The sequence below is a fragment of the Watersipora subatra genome, chromosome 2, assembly GCF_963576615.1.
Source record: "Watersipora subatra chromosome 2, tzWatSuba1.1, whole genome shotgun sequence".
In the NCBI taxonomy this organism is placed as follows: domain Eukaryota; kingdom Metazoa; phylum Bryozoa; class Gymnolaemata; order Cheilostomatida; family Watersiporidae; genus Watersipora; species Watersipora subatra.
In genome coordinates this window covers 32,691,887-32,714,630 of record NC_088709.1, presented here as the reverse complement: position 1 = coordinate 32,714,630, position 22,744 = coordinate 32,691,887, and the positions used below count along the sequence as shown (strand labels likewise).

Here is a 22,744-nt window from a genome sequence, read left to right as displayed (position 1 = left end):
GCTGTCAATTAAGCTTCAGGATTAATCGTACTGCAAGACCGATTGAAACTGCAGTAACAAGGAACAATCCACCACATTCACGTTTTAAAATTACTTGTAGGGTATAAAGTAATACTGTTCCTTAACTATTTCACTGCCAGGAGCCACGTAGTATGACTCAGCAAAGTGTTCGACTATGACCAAGAGCTGCATGATGGGGCTTTAGTAGGTTTCTTATGACATGTCTGATTAGTGTGTAGTTAATTAATTAGCCTATCATATCTGTACCTAAATGAAAGGAAAGAATTTTTTGTGTTGAACCAATAAAATATCTATTTACAACCCATCCTGAGTTGGTTTCGTTTTACAAAACTGTATTTTTTATCGTAATTTTTTAGCTATGACCGGTTGGGACAGTTTTTGGTTTTAGCAGCAACAATAATGCCATAAGCTGTAATGTTTACCAAATATGCAATTAATTTTTGATAAAAAAAGTTAATTTGGTAACAAAAGAGTTTTAGTAAACCCTTGGAATGCTTTTCAAAGTTACATTCTTTCCCTAATCTTTACAATGAAACATCAACGATCAAGATAAGATGACTCCAAAGTAGCTCAATTTATTGACCTTCAGCAGTAGCAGGAGCACAAATTGACAGAGTCTGCAGCAACCAGAATGCCTTCCATGGAAGTACCATCCTTTGGAAACCCTGCAGTCAACCCTAGACATAGAAGCAACTGATTTAGTTAGGAGTACAGTTTTAGATGTCAATGAATTTAAGTGCCTTTAGTATGTTTCCTCTGGAATGGATACGCTGACTAATAAGCAATGATACTTGTCTACTATAAGAGATAAATGTGTCACTACTATCGGAATATTAGAGTAATGTGAGTGCAGTAGGTCATCAAAACTTGTAATGGGTTATACGCCCATGTATGCTCTTGCTTGTATACTAAAGTTTAAACATTAATTAGTTGAATAAGTCATTAGAAAGAAACTGGAGTAATTTGAGTTGACACAGAACTTAGAGTTAAGTATATCAAGTATTACAATTCGGTGTATTAAACATATAAGGAAAAGTAACTCTTTGTACTAGTTTACCTTATTACAGACTAATATGAAAATCAAATGAACTGCTAATCAAAATATTATACACGGCTTATCTCATGTGAAAATAACATGTTGCATCTGGAGCATAAATAAACAGGAGACAACTATAGCCACAATACCATATGGAGGACCTATCTATCTCCAGCCAGTCCTTGGTTTATCCTGATGTATGACTAGTTCAGCTACTAGGTACAAAAGCTATTTACAGTTCTACACAAACTTTAGTACAACTGAGTGACAATCATGTACCATGTTCTCTCTTATCGCTATTAGTAACACTTACAAAACTATAATTTATAAATATTATCTTGTATTTAGAATTATTACCACAGCTGGTGTTGTTATGGCCCAAAGACTGCTCTGTAAAATAGATTTGCTCAGCAAAGAAGCTAGTTATGTGTTTCCTGGCACAATCAGTTATTAGAATGTGAGTTATTTCAACAATGATATATAAATGTTATTGTCTAGCAACGCTAGGCTACATTGTGTTTCTATCAGAATAAAATACTATAACACCTTTTAATCATGGTTGTTTTATCATACTGCCATGTATCTTTCTACAAAAAGGCTACGGATTTACACTGAAAACTTCCTGTTCTACTAACATGTTTTGTATCTATTATGTTAAGCCTCTTCTAACACACATAAAATAAAAGCACATGTTTGTGAGTGTCAAATAATTCCTATGCCTTAAAGTTTGGAACGCTATAATCTAGTGCTGATCACAGGTAATAAAACTCATTGGATTTGCGGGTTTATTATCTCTCAAGTATCAAGTAATTTTAGATTTTGAGCATTTCGGTTTTCCGGGTTCGGGTTTTGACTTGCGAGTTTGGGTTTTGTTACACGGATCCGTCGAGTAGAGTGGACAAAAACTTGATCCGTTGCTCCCTGCTCTGTATACATTGTTTAATAACTCGCCTGTTAACCCTTTGAACTTTGGCCTGTTTTGTCATTGTGTGTTAGTAACTCTGGGAAATGTGTCCAACGATCCGAAGTTTTTGAACTTTTATTATATATATCTGAATACGCTCATAATACAAGGATATTTGGCAGAACACTAGTAAAAAAAGTCGGGCAACCCACAGCAATTGTCATCAAACAGAAAAAAACAGCACTTGATCATGATTCGGGCCAAAACTATACAAGTTTGTACAATGAAAACATTTACAATAGCATCATATCCATTGATTGAATGACTCAAAATATACTGGAAAATTGTAATTAGTACTGTAAAGTTCTTTATTTGCATCGCAATCATTCATGACCTACCACCAAACAAGTTGTGTCAATTTTTTCGCGATATCGTTCAAATAAATTTTGTTAAAACGAAGGAAATAGGTAAAGATATTTGAAACCTGTTACAAATGGGAGTAAAATTCCTGGTCTAATATCTTGTGCAAAAATTAAGTTGATTGATTTTCGCTGTTAAATGAAATGGCTGTTGTAAACAAAGCCATGTGACGGCTGGAATTCCGGTCGATAGAGATTCCTACACACCCTAAGCCATGCCTGACAACTGAGAGTTGAGGTTCAAACTGTAAAGGGTTAAGGCTGCGAGCACAAATATTGGTCATTAGAAAATAGTAAAAAACAAAAGATATATTAAATAGAATTGTAATCACTTTGTAAATTTTAAAATATGTGTGATGTTTGGAAATTTTAGACATAAAACCCAGACCAGCAAACCCGACACTCAAAAAACTCGTTGGCCAAGAAGTACTCGTGCCCAACACTAGTATAAACCATGAGATTTTTACCTGCACACATTGACTTGTGCAGTAGACCAAAAAAATCGCAAACGATATTCTAGTGAGCAAACTTTACGAAACGAGCAATGGTCAAGAAATGGCCTTGAGGGCAACTCCATGAGCATTCATACTCAACTATTTGAACTAAAAAGTAAACTATTTTTTTATTTTTTGAGCCTATACATTAACATTTACAAGCCATCCTTGCCAGATGCATGTTAATGTAAAGGCAAAAATTCAAGTAGAAACAGTAATGAGAAACAGTAGAAGAATTTCATAGCAGAGACCTGCGTAGTTGTGCTGACACTATTTTAAGTCTATTGGGATTACCGGTAACTTAGCCAAGTATTACTTATACAGACCTGTCAGCAGTGAATGTTTGTATCACAAGTTGAATTCAATATTAAATTTTTGAGTTTAAACCAACTCATACAGATTTAAAATTATATATCTTGTTGACAATACTTGAACATTTCATTGCGAGACTCGGCAAGAAACTTGAAGTATCTAAATTAGGTGAGTTAAGAGTGTTCATGGGTTGTGTTGTATATAATGAGCTGTGAAAATTGCAGCTCTACATGACCTTTGCATACAGAAATCGGTCCAGTGCACCATAACTTGCAACTTATAGCACATGTGACACGAATAATTTCATAGTTCATTGGAAAGACAATTCCCCTCCTTCAAATGTGGAGCCTATTGCAAGTTCTTTTAAGTCTGTGGGTGATCCGAGATTTAGTGTTTGGGGCAACCATGAGAATTATCAAACTAGGCTCACAGCAAATGCTTTTGCACAATTTCACCGAAGTGAAATGGCATCGAATGTATCCAGGTTTTACCTTTTTCATGATACTGAAAGAAAGCAACTCAACTCAGCACCTTTTCAACTCATGGAAACGCAGTGACTAGTTTGGAGTCTATAAAAAGGTGCCTTTAAGATTGCTCAATAAAATAATTGACCTTCATTTTTCTTTAACTCTTTTAACAAGTAATCAATCAATAAGCAGAAAAAGTGATGTTGTTTGGCAGCACTTCATGCTAAACACATTAATCTCAAATATATAACTATAATTTATTATTGTATTTACTGACCACTGATGAATGTTAGATTTTAAAAAGATTAATACCTTACATGAAATAAGTTTGTTAGTCGGTAGTTGTACATTACATTGCTAGTTGATAGTCTCAGTGTTTCTCCATACCCTTAAAAGCCTAAAGAGATAACGAGCTCATTACACATTTAAAATACGCATGCTTGAAGCACTTGTGAAAATACTATTGGTTACTAATAATACGCTTGAAGATCATGATTGATTGCGTTAGAGATTGTGACGCATAATAATCACAAGTTGGTTTTACGCTCATATTATAGTGCAAATAAAAAGTTACTCAAAGTCTAATAAGATTTTTAGCTTAAGTTGCTCAAGTCAGCTAATTTGTTAATTTTGGTATGGGCTAATTAACCAACTTAGCTAATGACAACTACATTATGTGCTTCTGTTTATAAGCTGCTTTCATTACCCATGCAGCGCTGGGCATTCGTTCAATATAGATATATACTAGCTGCATTACCCGCCTACAGTAGCAGATTCACGGGCAGCATAAGGTTTATTGAGAGTTGGCTTTCATACTGTAAAACAACTCCAAATATGCAGTTACATCTCCCTCTCTCCATCTCTCCTTCTCCCCCTCTCTACCTCGTTCCCCTCTCTCCATCTCTCCCCTCTCCCTCTCTCTTCTCCCTCTCTCCCCTCTCTCTCCCTCCCTCTTCCCCCTCTCCCTCTCTCTCCCTCTCTCTCTCCCCCTCTCTCTCCCTCTCTCTCTCCCCCCTCTCTTCCTCGCTCTCCCTCTCACTTCCCTTCTCTCCCTCCCTCTCCCTCTCCCTCTCGCCCCCTCTCCCTTTCTCTCCCTCTCTCTCTCCCCCCTCTCTTCCTCGCTCTCTCCCTCTCTCTCCCCTTCCCTCTCTCTCCCTCTCCCCCTCTCCCTCTCTTTCCCTCTCTCCCCCCCATCTCCTCCTCGATCTCCCGCTCTCTCCCTTTCTCTCCCTCTTTCTCTCCCTCTCTCTCCCTTAGTTCAACGCAACACATGCGGATAGACAACATTTTTGGTTTTTCTGTCGGGCGTATGAAGAAACAGTTTTTGGCGTGTGGCTACTTTTGAGCAGGCGACGTATAGCTGGTCATGGCTGATGCAGGGTGACAGTAAGTCGATAGCAGCTGCTCTCCTTCTTTTTACAATAGCGTATCGCAACCCTTGGAGTACTCGTGAAAGTTCTGTAATAGTAAGTTACAGTAGGCCTACTCGTAGCTGGAAAAAAATTAGTAACTCGGCTGCTGAAGGAAATGAACATGACCCACTATCACGAACAGCGGCAAATCCAACGTTATTAAGTAGTGGAGATGTGGCAATTCATAGACAATACAACATCGTATAAGAAACACTTACCTTTTTGATGTGGAAATTTAGTAGGTGAGAAATGCGTTTTTCCAGTGGCTCCAAGAAACAAATGTTTACGTGACCTTCTCGGTACACGTTGGCAGTAAATATTAATTGCATGTAAATAACTAGTCATTAATTTATTTTATTTAATGAATAGTACATTTGTATGGCTGTATAGACAACCTTTGTATAGGCCGCAGAACTCAGGAAAAGCGCTTTTTAACACGACAGAAAATTTGCCGTTTAAAAAGCGTGCTAACCGGGGATTTTGGTTAATGCGCTCGAGCGGTGAAAGAAAAACAACAGAATCGCCACACCTTTATATAAGCGTCTTGGCTCAAATCGTCAGAGAAAAGTAGTGGCTAATAGTCCATATTACGAAATTACGATAATTAGTACTCTTATTAATTCGGTTGGCTTCGTTCGACCAAATGGAAAAAGAAAGACCGCTCTATAATTTATTTACCGTTACTACACATATTAATTCAGTTCGCTTCGTACGACCAAAATTCGTACGACGATAAAAGAAAAGACCGCTCTATAAGGCGTACAATCAATCACACAGATACACAGACAACAATTGCCGTTTATATAGTAGATAGAGAACAGCGTTTTTCTAGTGGTTGCAAGAAACAACCTTCACATGACCTTCCCGGTACACGTTGGCAGTAAATATTAATTAGATGTAATTTACTACTCATTAATTTATTTAAAGAGTTGTAAATTTTATAAAATTCACTACTAATATTTACTACTAATTTAATTTTACTACTTACTCATATTAATTAAGTTTGCTTCGTACGATCGAATCGAAAAAAAAGACCGCCATATAATTTATTTATACTGCTCATATTTGGGAGTTATCGGTGACTCAATATATCGAGAAGACAACTCATACTATTAGCATATCAGTATTTATCGTCCATCCCTACGATGAATAGCAGGTTACGTATTATAATAGAGGCGTGTACTAACCGGAGATTCCCGTTAATGCGCCCTAGCGGTGAAAAAAACCACAGAATAGACACGCCCTTATATAAAAGGAGCGGCTAATAGTCGGAAAAGTATGATACACTATAAGGCGGACAGATACACAGATACACAGACAACGATTGCCGTTTATATAGTAGATTGTCATGTCTTAATTGTACCATATGGCGTGGTTGCTAAAGTTTGATAGCATTTAAATGCAAGTTTTTGCTGAACATTGGGAGCACCAAAATAATGCTTTAAATAGGTTTAATTGGTCTGTGGTTTCAATTTATTCTGTTAAGCCAGTTATTTTACTAAGTTTATTAAGTATTTGAGTAATGTTCTATATGGGTCTTTACGTAAAAACAAAAATATTTTTACGAAGGTACTTTAATTTTTGTCCACAGTTATTTCAACATGGATCATATCTCACCCCATCACAGACCCTAGTGAATCCAACAAACTTGATTGTGTTTTGGCTACCATGCGCAATGAGCGGATAACTCACGCTGATACAAGTGCAAAGGGAACACAAGTAAAGGTTACGTTAACTGTAAAAAAAGGCCAAATGCTGGTAATGAAACCGAAGGCATACAGCGTTGATTACGTGATGGTAGGAACAGCCTTTGCAGGAAAGGATAGGCATGTTGCTTGACCAGTTGCTCATAAAAATCTTGTGAATGCATATTACTACCAGGACGGTAATAGCTGTTTTTATTGCAAATGCCAATATTGCAAGGGACCGGAGTATATGCACAACGTACTAACATGGAAGGTTCACTTTCACTTTGGTTCCCAAATTCATATATTCTGAGCAAGCCTTTGCCTCATCCATGGCGTCACACTTATCGACCTAATAAACCAGCCATATATGGGAAAATGATGGCAGCTATTGTACGACAGTGAAGAATACTCGCCCTTATGAAACACCACCTCGCCTACACGACCTTATAGATTTGTCAATATTTAACTTCATCATATCCAATGCTGATCGACATCATTATGAAACATTTGAATACAGCAAAGACTCAATTGTGGTGGCATTGGATAACAATAAATCATTTAAAAATCTATAGGCAGATGAGATGTCATGCCGCTGTTGCAGTGTTGCACAACTCGTCAGTCAACATATGATAAACTGTCAGATCTGTCGGAATGTGTTTTGGGACAGGTATTTTTTCAGGTTCTACAAACAGAGCCACTGGCTCCTCTGCTCATACCCCAGCATTTTTGATACTCCAAATAATCATTTGAACTGTTAGTGATTGTATAACAAAGAAGAAAGGTGTAGAGGCTGATGCACTAGTAGATGATGTCTATGTTTGACATTCGACTTCTACCACTGAAGATGCTGTTGATTTTATACGTTTACAGTAATTTATTGCATTGTTTATTGTCATATATCATGTTTATAGCACTGTTTCCGCATTTTATAGCACTATCACGTTAGCCTTGTTATACTGTTATATCAGTTCATGCAGCTGCATGTTGCATAAATAGGAATTGTTAATAATGTATTATGATTACAATTATGATTACTGTTATTATGTATTACTTGCACAGCTTGGTGCATTTGATCTCTATTGCTATCACAGCTTTAGCAAAATCAAAAAACAGTTGCTCACAATGATTCTATTACTAACTTAACTAACCATTGGGCTAAACATTTACAATGCTATCAAAGATTACCTGGATTCTCTACTTGACTGGCAGGTAGAATAAATGCTGCTGAAACTGCTATCAATGATTGGTGTGCGTCCTGGCTTTATAAAACACCTCAGAAATAATAATCATGATGCCTTTTGTTGGACAATCAAGTATCCCTTTTGAGGGTGTTGTAAAAGTATAAACTTTCAACTGTAGTAGTTTCTTGGTATTTGAAAACTACCTGCAGCGCAGCAGTTTGGTTATAACAATATTTACTATATTTGACAGCATGTATATCTATGGTTACTTTCTCTAGACATGCGCTGATCCAGAAAAAAACACATTGTTGTGTAGCTGTCAATGGAAGTGAGCCAAACCTTGTACAGCTGTTCAAATTAAACACAGGTTTCACACATGTCATTATAAACTATAATTCTCTCTCGTCAATCATGCTGTGTTAAAGAAGGTTAAACATTTCACCAACTTTCTTTGCTGTCATTAAGTTATAGCAAGTTTTTAATGTAACATTAGTTTTAATTAACTAGAAATTCCACTGTAATACAGCCCACGACCAAAGTGATAATGGAAAAAAGAAAGGTTACTGTTGATTGTTAAAAAAGTAGTTCTCAGCAGGAATTGACAGAGTATAGTGTAAATAAGACTTGTTTGAGATGATATAAAATAAATTTGAGGGAGCACGACTCTAAAAAAAGTGCAACTAACAATTTAATTTGCAGGTAATGTTAGGTTGAAACCAGGTATACAAGTAATTGGTTAATCGTTGATACTACGATATCTGTTATAAGTAGGCTATACAGTATATATTAATTGTTGCGCAGTCTAGTCTCCTCTTTTGCGTTGTAAGATTTGGTCATTGATAGCTAATCGAGTGATGCGCTTCCTAGCGAAGTTATTAACAAGTAAGTCATTGATGTTTCGCACTCTAGAGAGAGCAACAAAAGATATTCTAGCGGTCATTCCGTGGTGGCCTATATCAATGACAGCTTTAGCCGTGGTAGGACCTTGACTCTTGTGTATTGTCAAACCCCATGCTATATCGAGAGGAATACCTCGTCATAAAGGGGCATTGTAGTTTGGCCCTAGCTTGTACATATTTTGTAAAGAATTTCGGCTAACGTTTTAAATAGTTCAATAAAACCTTCAGTGATTGGACAAAAAAATGTAGGCTGATAAACTGTGTACCACAATTTCGTACCTGTAAATCGGTCTACGCCTCAAACGGTCTACGTTTATTACAGAAACCTTCGAATAAATTCGATTACAAGTAAACAAGGCCATAGACTGGTGAAATTAGCAAGGTTTTCTTGTGAAATGCGCACTGCTAAATAGTTCTACTATCTGTTGCACGACTTTATTGGCATTTCAATTTTCGGTCTTAGCTTTTATTAAACCGAGCTTTTCAAGCGTTTTGTGGCAATTTTCATCGAAATAAATCTGTTTATTTGTGTATAATCCAATCAGTTGGGTAAGTTTTAAGATAATAACGACGGTTCACAAAAACTTGGTAACATATTTAAATAGGTTTGTATGTGTTTTGTATCGTTATTATACTCTAACGACATTACAAAACGATGGTCAAATTTGTTGATGAAATTTCGAGACAAGGGTTCGTCTCATTGCTGATCAATAATTTTCGTAAGTTGTGTGCACATGCATTTATCATAAAAACTCTCAAACGTCGCTCCGCTCTTTTGGTCGTGGGATAATGTGTACTTTATTAAAAGTTATACTCTAATTAAAGCAGTAGTATAACATTAAACACATAGTTTGCCTAAAGAGTTAGTACTATCCTGAAGGTAGACAACAAGTTGTGTACAGCCAGAACATTGCACAATAATTGAATGACCAAGCGTAACTGAGATCTATAGGTTTATATATACGCTATCAATTGAATGGTCAAAACCGTAGTAATACATTGACTTTTGGTCAAGTATACTTGCATATTCTACCCAGCTACATGAGAACTGATAGTCAAATTATCTGTAATTTAGTAATTTTACATTAAAAATATGTGTAACAACAGAATATTCTCTAATTATTTACTAAAATGCAGCACAACAAAAAGTTCAAGGAAAACTTAACTCCTGGTAAGATATTCCATCAATGTGAATCTCCCTAGATTATTTTGAGTAATTTCACTCTTTTGGTGAGTTTACAGTATTTTATGAAGCATGAGTCACTATGAAGCTTGAGTCAATATGAAGCATGAGTCACTATAAAGCATGAATCACTATGAAGTATGAGTCACTATGAAGTACAAGTCACGATGAAGCGTGAGCCACTATAAAGTGTGAGTCACTGTGAAGCATGAGCCACTATGAAGTATGAGTCACTATGGAGCATGAGTCACTATGAAGCATGAATCACTATGAAACATGAATCACTATGAAGCATGAGTCACTATGAAACATTAGTCACTATGAAGCATGAGTCACTATGAAGCATGAGTCACTATGAAGCATGAGTCACTATGAAGCATGAATCACTATGAAACATGAATCACTATAAAGCAGGAGTCACTATGGAGCATGAGTCACTATGAAGCATGAATCACTATGAAACATGAATCACTATAAAGCAGGAGTCACTATGGAGCATGAGTCACTATGAAGCATGAATCACTATGAAACATGAATCACTATGAAGTATGAGTCACTATGAAGCGTGAGCCACTATGAAGCATGAATCACTATGAAGTATGAGTCACTATGAAGCATGAGTCACTATGAAACATGAGTCACTATAAAGCAGGAGTCACTATGGAGCATGAGTCACTATGAAGCATGAATCACTATGAAACATGAATCACTATGAAGTATGAGTCACTATGAAGCATGAGTCACTATAAAGCATGAATCACTATGAAGTATGAGTCACTATGAAGCATGAGCCACTATGAAGCATGAGTCACGATGAACCATTAGCCACTATGAAGCATGAGTCACTATGGAGCATGAGTCACCATGAAACATGAGTCACTATGAAGCATGAGTCACTATGAAGCATGAGCCACTATGAAGTATGAGTCACTATGGAGCATGAGTCACTATGAAGCATGAATCACTATGAAACATGAATCACTATGAAGTATGAGTCACTATGAAACATTAGTCACTATGAAGCATGAGTCACTATGAAGCATGAGTCACTATGAAGCATGAGCCACTATGAAGTATGAGTCACTATGGAGCATGAGTCACAATGAAGCATGAATCACTATGAAACATGAATCACTATAAAGTATGAGTCACTATGAAACATTAGTCACTATGGAGCATGAGTCACTATGAAGCATGAGTCACTATGAAGCATGAGTCACTATGAAGCATGAATCACTATGAAACATGAATCACTATAAAGCAGGAGTCACTATGGAGCATGAGTCACTATGAAGCATGAATCACTATCTGTGAAACATGAATCACTATGAAGTATGAGTCACTATGAAGCATGAGCCACTATGAAGCATGAATCACTATGAAGTATGAGTCACTATGAAGCATGAGTCACCATGAAACATGAGTCACTATAAAGCAGGAGTCACTATGGAGCATGAGTCACTATGAAGCATGAATCACTATGAAACATGAATCACTATGAAGTATGAGTCACTATGAAGCATGAGTCACTATAAAGCATGAATCACTATGAAGTATGAGTCACTATGAAGCATGAGCCACTATGAACCATGAGTCACTATGAAGTATGATTCACTATGAAGCATGAGCCACTATGAAGCATGAGTCACGATGAAGCATTAGCCACTATGAAGCATGAGTCACTATGAAGCATGAGTCACTATGGAGCATGGGTCAATATGAAGCATGAGTCAATATGAAACATGAATCACTATGAAGTATGAGTCACTATGAAGCATGAGTCACTATGGAGCATGAGTCACCATGAAACATGAGTCACGATGAAGCATTAGCCACTATGAAGCATGAGTCAATATGAAGCATGAGTCACTATATAGCGAGAGTCACTTTGGAGCTTGAGTCAATATAAAGCGTGAGTCACCAGGAAGCTAAAGTCACTATGAAGTGGGGGTCACTATGAAGCGTGAGTCACTATGAAGTGTCATTCACTATGGAGCTTAAGTCAATATAAAGCATGAGTCACCATGAAGCTAAAGTCACTATGAAGTAGGAGTCACCATCAAGCATGAGTCACTATGAAGCGTGAGTCACTATGAAGCAGGAATCACTATGAAGTATGAGTCGCTATGAAGCATGAGTCAATATAAAACAGTCTGTAATGAGTCAAACAGTTATGACGTGCTGTCATTTCACTATATACATACTATTATACCCTTTAGGTCATGAATAATGTTACTAAATCTTGTATATCAGATCAAAAACATGAACACAAACTCTTAAAATAGAAAGATGCTGAGAAATGTTGTAAGAATGACATTAACATCACAGGTCCAAAATCGGAATACGTCTTTTTTAGGTTACGATGTAAAACGCGATGCTTTTCCTGTCCCTGATTATAGTACTTTCTTAAATAAAATCAAAAACAATTGCTCACAATAATTTTATTACAAACCTAACTCACCATTGGGCCAAACATATTCTCAATGCTATCAAAGATTATCTGGATTCTCTACTTGACTGGCAGGTAGAATAAATGCTGCTGAAACTGATATCAATGATTGGTGTGCGTCCTGGCTTTATAAAACACCTCAGAAATAATAATCATGATGCCTTTTGTTGGACAATCAAGTATCCCTTTTGAGGGTGTTGTAAAAGTATAAACTTTCAACTGTAGTAGTTTCTTGGTATTTGAAAACTACATGTACCTGCAGCGCAGCAGTTTGGTTATAACAATATCTACTATATTTGACAGCATGTATATCTATGGTTACTTTCTATAGACATGTGCTGATTCAGGAACAAACACACTGTTGTGTAGCTGTCAATGGAAGTGAGCCAAACCTTGTACAGCTGTTCAAATTAAACACATGTTTCACACATGTCATTATAAGCTATAACTCTCTTTCCCATCAATCATGCTGTGTGCCGGGTTGTTTAACTGTGTAGGCCTACCAATTTTTTTGTAGTCTTTGATTTTGGAACTGGTTTTTTAACAAAAAAAGAATTTTAATTCATAACGAGTCCTTTATTGAAAGTTTTACGTAATTTATAGGTTGACTTGCAGCAAAATTCACATTACAGTTATGTGATGTGAAAAGGTTCACCGTGATTTACTCTGTTGTGTTGGAGGTGCAAAATATGTGAAAATGTGATTACAATCTCTTAAAAGCTCAAAAACGAACAGTTAATCGCAGCCACACGAGACCGCCATAGTTTGGATTTGCCTTCCAAAACGGCTCAAATGTGACGTAGCTGTGGTAGATGGTTTCTGTTTACACTTTCATGCAACCTTATTCGTCGAAATACTTTGTAATAAAAGAAAAGTTTTAATAAAAGAAGAGTTTTAATTATAACGAGTCCATTATTGAAATTTTTACCTAATTTAAAGCAGTCTTAGTGTAATATTGGTTAAAAGTACGCGGTTTGCATTAAGCATACATGTCAGAACTATCCTGGACATAGTCAAGGAATTATTGCAGTCAGAACATTGAGCAATAAATGAAGAACCAAACATATTTCATTGCTGGATCTTTGAGTTATGCTACCAAAAGTCTTTGTTGGCAATGCTCGAATAAAACAATCCATTAACATGTGGTCAAGCAGCGTATTTCACTCATCATCATCAGTTGCACTGGTAAAGCATACCAACTCAGCACATGCTAAGTTCAAACGGCATTGCGGTGGTGCCTTGGTTTGTCAACCTGAAAGGTCGAAGTTCAAAATGCTGCTCTTGAAAAATTTTGATGTTTAAACAAAATTGTGATGTAATAGTGTGGCACACGGCGAGCGCAGACGCGATTGTATTTTGTCTCGGCCTATTGTGTTTGGAGTTGTCTAATATCTAAGAGCTGACAATGTTAAGACTGGCCAAATAAGAACCATGACACATTCTATGTACTTTATTTTTGCTAGTAAACTTGGATAGTAATTTTGGGCCATCAATAAAATTTTACTACCTTAAACTGAATCAATTGAGGCTGCCACTTTCTGGATTAAATGTGAAAGTCATTGGTTAGTTGTTATTGGTTAGCTGTTGAAGTTCAAACGATGAGACAAGTAGAAAATCGAAAGCTTTTAAATATTATTTATGTTTTCCTTCAAAGTCATCTTTACTGTTAAATAAAAAAAAATATGTTCTTTATTTTGTCCGTTTGAAATAATAGCTCACGATAAAAAAGCACGCTGAAATCTGAATCCATTTTGAACCTGCTGTGATAATTCTGGACGCTCTTGATGTGGTCACATGAGGATTTTCAGCTCTCATCACTAAAAGCAAGTAACAAACTTCAATACAATCATATCTAACTTCATAGATAAAAATTGTATTTATGTATTTTAATAGAAGTTCTTTTCATTTAAAAATACTGCAGATTGATTTTTCTAGGAGGTTTTTATCTACTCTTAGCCTAATCTATAAAAAGTTCTACTTGTGGTAGGTTTTTAGTGCTTTGAGTGAAAACTACATACCACATGTATTTAATAAAGTTACCCTTTTACTCAGCTGCTGCAATCATGTAGATATATTTCTAAATGACTTTTTAATTTTACATTTAGTTGTCCAATTGGGAACAAAATTCCCTAAATTTTAACAAAGAACTCAGAAAACTTTGTAAGTAAGTAAGCTAGAAACAAACCAATATTTTGTCATCCGTAAATGACAGTAATTATAAATGTACCTGAATATTTCAGGAGGAATCCTTTTCCAAGGAAGCTGTCACCATTTGATGTGAAACTGATGATAAGAGAGTCGGTATTGTCATCGAGTCGAATATGTTGTGTGGCTGGTGATGAGCCCGCATTGCTACAATTGAATACTTCGCTTCTGTTGTCATTAATGTCTTGGAAGACTCTTAACACATCTCCTGTTGTATTCCTATCGCAACTTTCTTCTTCTCCGATGTTCAAGAATACAAATTCAAGTCTCAGCCCAGTTTTGTCAGGCAACTCATTTAAATCCAGTTCCAACTCGTTATTCATGTTTGCGTTATACGAGCTCTTGTTAAAGTCGAATTTTTCATGACTCATTATATAAGCTGTCGGTAGAGAGGAAACGACTGACTCACTCTGGTCCTTCATGGTTATCAAGTCATACACTGGAAAATAAAGCAAAAACAATATTTTTACTATTAATACTTATAGAACTTAAAACTAATTAAAATTTTATGTAATTTAGCTATCAGAATATCAGAAAAACGCAAAACTAATTGAATGTTTTATATGATTTCATGTATAATTCTTCATTCTTAGCAAGAACTAATTATAATATATAATTAGTTAACTAAATTACTCAAGTAAGCTGAGTAATACGCATTAAGTTAGCCAAATCAACTTGACATATCGTCCTGTATAGGAGATATTAACTAGTGAGACTGTTTAATAATTAGTATAGATATATTTATTGAACTAAGAAATACTGACTCTTTTTATAATTATGGTTATTTGTACCACAAGATTTATAGTATTGTGGTACAAATAATAAGAAAAAAGTAAAACGTAAAAGCAGCCAAACATTGTCAAACAAAATTGCACTGTCTCTTCAGTGCAATCTTTTTAAGAAAGGAAACTGAAAAGAAGCTGCTTGTCTATGCAGCCTGTGAATGACCATGACTCTTAATTACTGGCTATGGCCATATCATATTTCTAACTGCTGTGAAATTGTTAGAAAAGCAAGAAAATTACCAAAACTTTTTATTAGTTATTTTAGTTAGATTGAGATGCTGTAAAAATGTGCATAAACTTATATAGATTTATAATTACTGTATTAGCAACATAAAACTTTGTTCCCTTTGGTGCACTCTCCCAACTTGAACCAAAGGTTTCTTCATACTTTCCTTTCGTTTTGATGCAAGTTTCATCTTGTTAAAAGGTAAAATTGCACTGCGCTGTTAATCTATTAGTAATTTAGTTTGCTATGTTAGTTTACCAACTGTGAGAGTAACCTCCCATATTTAGTTAAGCTGCACTTTCATGGTCTTATCATAACACAAGAGTATATTTTCCCATCACATGTTTTCATAACAGAAAACTTTGTCAATACAAACCTAACGCTAGATTTTTACTCTAGTCATTTTTTTGTTTTTAAAAAATTTGAAAACTAAAATGATTAATAATAACAATAATAAGTAATAGTTAATAATTATTACTCAGCCACAGTATTTTTTTTACTAAACAAACAAAAAAGACTGGCTGGCATTCAGTCAATATATTGCTAGGTGTTGGTATTATTAATAAAAGTGAAAAAAGAGTGTCTAAAATATGGGAAAATATTTGCTTTCATAGGAAACTTTTTAACAAAAAGGCTAAATTTTTTAACACATTCAAGATCATTGTCTTGACCTTTTTTATTCATGATTTTAATTCTTTTTGCACATCTTGAAAAATATAATATGGACTATTTTTAATAAAGCCTTATTTAGCAGTATAAAGGATAGTTCTAACATCATTTACTCGAGCAGTGAACATAAATTAGTCTGAGTTTGCTTTGGTAAATTTGACCTGTCTGCTTGAAATTCAGATAGTTACAAAAAATAAAGTGACGGCTAAAACACTTTCACAATTTTAGCAGTAATTTTTTTTGTTTACTCAATGAACAGTCCAAATTAATTTAAAACAACTTAGTAAATCACCACTCAAAGTTAACAGGCGCGCATATCAGCAACCTTAACATAATAATGTTATACAACAGAAGCTAGCTTGGACTAAATATATAACATTATCATAGCTATACAATACCAAGCTATATTACATTTTGGATAGATTTGTTTTAGTTAGATTGACACTCAGTATGGATGTAGATAAATGCTCATACCTGTAAATGTGATGTTAAAACTTGGCAAACGACCTGCTTCGTTCAAATAGAAGACAGCAGCTGATCGTCCATTGTGTAGTAGAATATCAACTACTATCATGCACTGTCTACCATTCTTAGTCATCACCTCTGACTTGTTAATCAACACAACACTAAATTCATCATATATTACATAGTCTCTCTCACAATATGACATATCAGATAGTAGAGTACTCTCATGTTCAATGTGTAGAGCTGATGGTTGAAGTTGGTTTGGTAGATCAATTTGGATTAGGCAAACGTTTCCAATCCCTCGCATATACTCCTTGTTCGGATAACCAGGGCTGACAATTTCAGTAGCTTCTCCAGAGTAGTTAGCACTTTGCGTTTCAGAAACACAGAATTCGATGCTACTTTGGTTCCCTGTAAAAAATCAAATAATAGTAAAGATAATGAATGCTGTAACAACTTGTAAATGTTTTAGAGTCCTTACAAAGGCTCATATAGCCTTTGTAAGGATTTGCAGCAGTTGCATTGCTGATAATTTACTCCACAAGCACTTGATGATGACTGTCAATTTGCAAGTGTCAGTAGGTCCCTATTCAATAGTTAGCTATTATTTTAGAATCACTATGAAGTACACTACTGATTGTCATTCAGATAACTGTGGTGATAAACATGATGAGGCTGTCAATTGGGTAAACGACAATTTCTCCAACCAGTACTCTTTGAATTGAAATCAATATTATTTCACTGGCGAATGACAGCAAAAGGAGTTGGAATTTAGTGAAAAAGCAAATTTCCATTCTATTTTTGTATATAGCCACAATTGCAGCACATTCACAGTTAGCAGTTGAGTACAAAAATATACTGCGCTTTGTTGTAGCTCAGCAATATTCACAACTTGCTTTCTGCTGTCGATTAATCTTTTCTTTAAATGCAAAAAACATCAGATACAAAAATTTAAATTAAAGCCTTTAACATTCCATTGTCTTAAGTAATTTAAACTATGTAATACAGATTTGTATTTGAGGCATCATATTACACCGCAAGCACAAACAACAAAGTTACAGGTAATCACTTGACCTAGTTGATGGCTCTAAATCATCTAATCAAAACTTCCTAAAAACCTTTGAGCAGAAATGAATATTTAGTGGCATATAATAACATTTCAATTTGTTTTAATTGCATCAATGTTACATAAATTTGTGATAAGCCTTTATATAATATGTTTTAGTATTCACTATTGCATTATGCTTTATAGTCAAGCTTTTTTCACAACTATGGTAAATGGGTAAAGATCCCAGAAACCATGGTTAAGTCGGGATTGTAAGATTTGGAGTTATAAACATTAGCAGAAGGAAAAAATTTATTTTGCAAAAAAAATTTTGATTCTAGCTTAATTACAGCAGATTTTATGGTCAATAAGCTAAATGCGCGTTTACCATTAGTGCGAAAACATAGTTCCGAGAAAACTGGTGTAAAAGTTTGAAAAACAAAAACCAATGCACAATTTTGTTTACATTTCAAAACGCCATAGCAACCAATATCAAGAAGTTGTGATATTTATTTAGATATCTGTGTTTATATCCAAAAAATTCTGCTGAATTTAAAAAACTAAACAGATTTTAGCTGGTTGTCATAGAAATAGCTGTATATTTATAAGAAAATGTATTGCCTAATTTTGTAGATATTAAAAATGGCTTGGCTGTCATAGACATAGAGATAAGGTTTATATCTATGATCTTAGATTACTGATGTTTCATCATTGCCTTGACCGTTCTAATGGTTTGCTCCACTTGCCTATTGGCAGAAGGATGCAATGGAGAACTAGTGGTATGCTCAATTTTACTATTTCTACAGAACTGCTGAAACTCATAGCTAACCAACTGAGGGCCATTGTTCGAAACTATTTTCCCTGGGGTCCCGAAATCACTGAAAACTTCACTTAACAAATCAATCACGACACCGCTAGAAGTCTCGTTTGGCATAGCTTTAACCACTGGCCACTTTGTTAGATAATCCACTATCATAAGAAAGTTTCTCCCTTGGCAAGAAAAGAGATCTATACCTAGCATTTGAAATGAATAATCTGGCACAGATACGGAGATCAAAAGGCTCCCGTCTCTCATTGATTTCCTTCTTTCGACATGACTCACAAGCTAAGCCCATCTCCTCAATCCTTCTCTTTATTCCGGGCCAGAAAACCGTTTGACACGCACGCTGCAGTGTTTTGGTTACTCTCTGGTGAGCCTGGTGCAATGCGCCTAACACTTCCACTCTCAATGCAACAGGAATGACCAATCTGTCACCATAAAACACCACACCATCGACCAGAGATAACTCATTCCGGGAATTCCAGTATGCCATGGCCCGGTTTGCACACATCTTCCCACAGTTTGGCCAGTCATCTAGTATATACCTGCTAACAACTGCCAGCTCCTCATCCTGCTCTATAGCCTTGACATACTTTTTCCTTGTTCGCTCCGATGTGATGACCAGCGAACACACAGACAAAAGAGGATCTTTGCCCAGGTCTTCAAAACAATTGGACTAGGGGGGACAAGACCGAGAGAGCGTGTCTGCCAACACAAGTTCCTTACCAGGCCTGTATTGTAAATCGATCTCAATCAGATAAGACAATACCTCTAATCTCATTGCTGCCAACCTAGGCATCAATTCACTGATGTCCTTACGAAATAAACCAAGAAGTCGTTGGTGATCCGTCTCGAAAGATACTTTACCCCTGCCCCGACAATAGTACCTGAACCTTTTACAGGCAATCATCAACGCTAGAAACTCTTTCTCAATCTGTGAGTACTGCTGCTGACACTCGGTGAGACTTTTTGCTGCAAACTCCACAGGGCGTCCGTCTTGCGTCAGAACAGCCCCGATACTGTGGGACGAACTATCAGCAGATAACACACAAGGCCTGCTTTCCTCAGAGTATGCTAAAACTGGAGCCTGTTGGATCAACTGTTTGATTTTAGCAAACGCTTCAGCCTGGGGTTCTTCTCAGAAAATTTCCAAACCTTTCCTGCAAACCTGCCTCAGCGAATGGGTGTGCTCTGAAATTTGTGGTACAAACTTGGCGAGGTAATTTATGAAACCAAGAAACCGTTCAACAACCTTTTTATCTTCCAGCGTGACCATTTGCATGACAGCTTCTACCTTAGACTTGAATATGTGGACGCCCTCTGTAGACAACTCATGGCCTAAAAATGTGATATGCTGAACGCCCACAACATATTTGTCTTTGTTGAGTGTAATACCTGCCTACAACGCTCTAAAACTAACATGAGTAAGGAGTCATGCTTCTCGAGAGTTGGGGCGTGAATGAGTACGTCATCAATATATATCTCTACATCAACGATGTTACCCAAAATTTTACCCATTTGCTGGTGAAAAACTTCTGGAGCCTTACATATGCCCATTGGCATTCAGAGGTATCGATACTTACCGAAAGGCATTAAAAAACATGTCAGGCAAGACGATTCATGGTCTAAACACACCTGATGAAAACCCTGATTTGCATCTAGACTGGTAAAATACTTAGACTGTGAAACTCTGGCAAAAATCTCAGTGGTAGAGTCTAACATACAATGACTCCTGACTAACTGGGTATTCAAATATTGTGGTTCGAGACAAATACGAATATCTCCGGAGGGCTTGTTAACTATCACAATGGGATTTAACCATTGGCTCGGTTTCATGTCTCTTGCTATGACCCCTTGAGTTTCTAACTTTGTCAGCTCTTTTTTGAGCTTATCTCTAACACCATGTGGAACCTTACGAGAGGGTGCTGCTCTGGCTATGGCTGAACTTTTCAGCTCTAGATTGACTTCCTGTTTGAGTTTTCCTAACCCTTAAATAACCTTAGAAAATCTAGCTACTACCTCTAAGCTAGACTTACTATTTGGCATCTTGACCTCACTGATTTCTGAGATTAGCCCTAGCTCTCGTATAGCAGGCATTTCGATTAGGGTTACTATATCACTTTCACCATCGATTATATAAAACATGGTGGACACTTCCCTGCCATCATTGAGCACAATGGTGAGGCGCCTCCTCCCAATAACATTCATCCGGTGACCCGCAAACCCAGACAGTGAAGCCTGTGATTTCCCAACCTTATCGAAACCTAGTGACAAGAACACCCTCTTTGTCATTACGCTAACTTCCGTCCCAGTATCTACTTTTGCTTGCAGGGAATGACCACAGATACTAATGTCAATAATCCACTCATTTGAATTAGATATTTTACTATGCCCTGTTCTATCTACATTGTTCTCTATTTTTGCTACTGAGAAAAGTTCATCATCTTCCTTGTATTCCTACGATACCTGCGCATCCTGTGACACAGCATTTATGGTTGAAGGACATTTTCTCGCAAAATGCCCAACCCTTTGGCATTTTCTACATGATCGCCATATGCCCAATAACGGCCCTTTGCGTGAGAACCACCACAAAGCTTACACGCACTAATAAAGTTATTACTAGGGTTTGACTTAGCTGCGAAATTTGAGGTTGTAACAGAGCTTTGATTTCTAGCACTATATCTCGGTCTCCGACCATCTTTGTTTATTGCGGCAACAGCTACGTGGTTGCTGCTGCTAGCTACCGCACCATTTATCTCAGCTTTCTGATCGTTCATGATAATTTCCTTGGCTCGCATTATTTGTTTGATAGTATCCAAGGTTACATCAGGGTCCAGTTGCAATTCTATTGACAAAGATTCGTCTTGCATGTCGACGAGTAACTTTATTTTGAGCATCTCGATTCTGTGATGGTCTTCCCATTAACATTTGCTAGCCATATCATGTAAACTACGAATAAACAGATCGCTAGTTTCTCTCGATTGTTGTAACCGAGATCCAAATAAAACTGCATGATGCAGATGGTTGCTTCTGATGTTGAAATAATTGCTAAATTCCTCTGCTGTTCTATCATATCTAGTGGCAGCCTCATCCTCTTCTGCTATCTCTCCAGAAGTTGCCCTAGGTGGTCTAACTGTTATCTGAGTTTCTATTTTTATAGCTTCCTCATCCATTATATAAATGAGCGTGTTAATCTGTCTCTCTGGTGGTTGCGTATCCAGTCCGGACGCACTTCTATATCTGTTAAATCTCCTCAGCCATTCAGGCCATGCAGTGGAGCTATTCACAAAGTCCAAATTAGCTGGAGGTTTCAGAGAATTCATTTTCCAAATTAACCGGGTAAACCCTTTACTTATTACTCAATACCCTACTCGCAGTGCCATGTTTGAGTTTTACATGTATCTCGTAGTTTATTTGAGTAACAAGTGATCTAACCATTACAGTAGTGAGACACTAATTAGTAAGGATGATGAAATACAAGATTGACCAATTAGCATTAGGGGATTAATATTTTCCCCAGATTTGACAAGCCAATGACACAGGCATGGCTATGATGAAACATCAGTAATCTAAGATCATAGATATAAACCTTATCTCTATGTCTATGAAATTGGCAGTACCGCGATATCGGGCACAGCCAAATCATCAACAAAATCTTTAAAAAAATAACAGCAGTAACATATGGCACACGATCGGTCACTATATACATGTACTTCGATCTTGGAAATGCGTTTGATTATCCTTATAATTAAATCTGCTAAGAATCTTTAAAATTGAATAATTATTCTTATGATTAAATATTGTAATAATTTTTTAAGAATCGCTAGGAAAATATCATCGTAATTCCCTTTACTTTTACTGCTTTTGACATCAGTTGGAATACCAAAGTACTCATTATAAGTGTCCAAAATATCAGAGTTATCTTTAAAACCGGCAAAAAGGAAATTATTATATTTATCGGACGCCAATTTTAAGTGCTTCCTGTTTAGCATAACAACGGTTTTAGAGGTTTTTTCGAAAGGTTAAAGACTTCTATTGGCTAAACTGACTTTAGATTCAGAAAG

General features: G+C 36.3%; 1 pseudogene; it reads left to right on the top strand.

Moving 5' to 3' along the window:
- Positions 1 to 379: 379 nt before the first annotated feature.
- On the top strand, positions 380 to 7,483 carry LOC137388136 (glycosaminoglycan xylosylkinase pseudogene; annotated as a pseudogene).
- Positions 7,484 to 22,744: the final 15,261 nt, after the last annotated feature.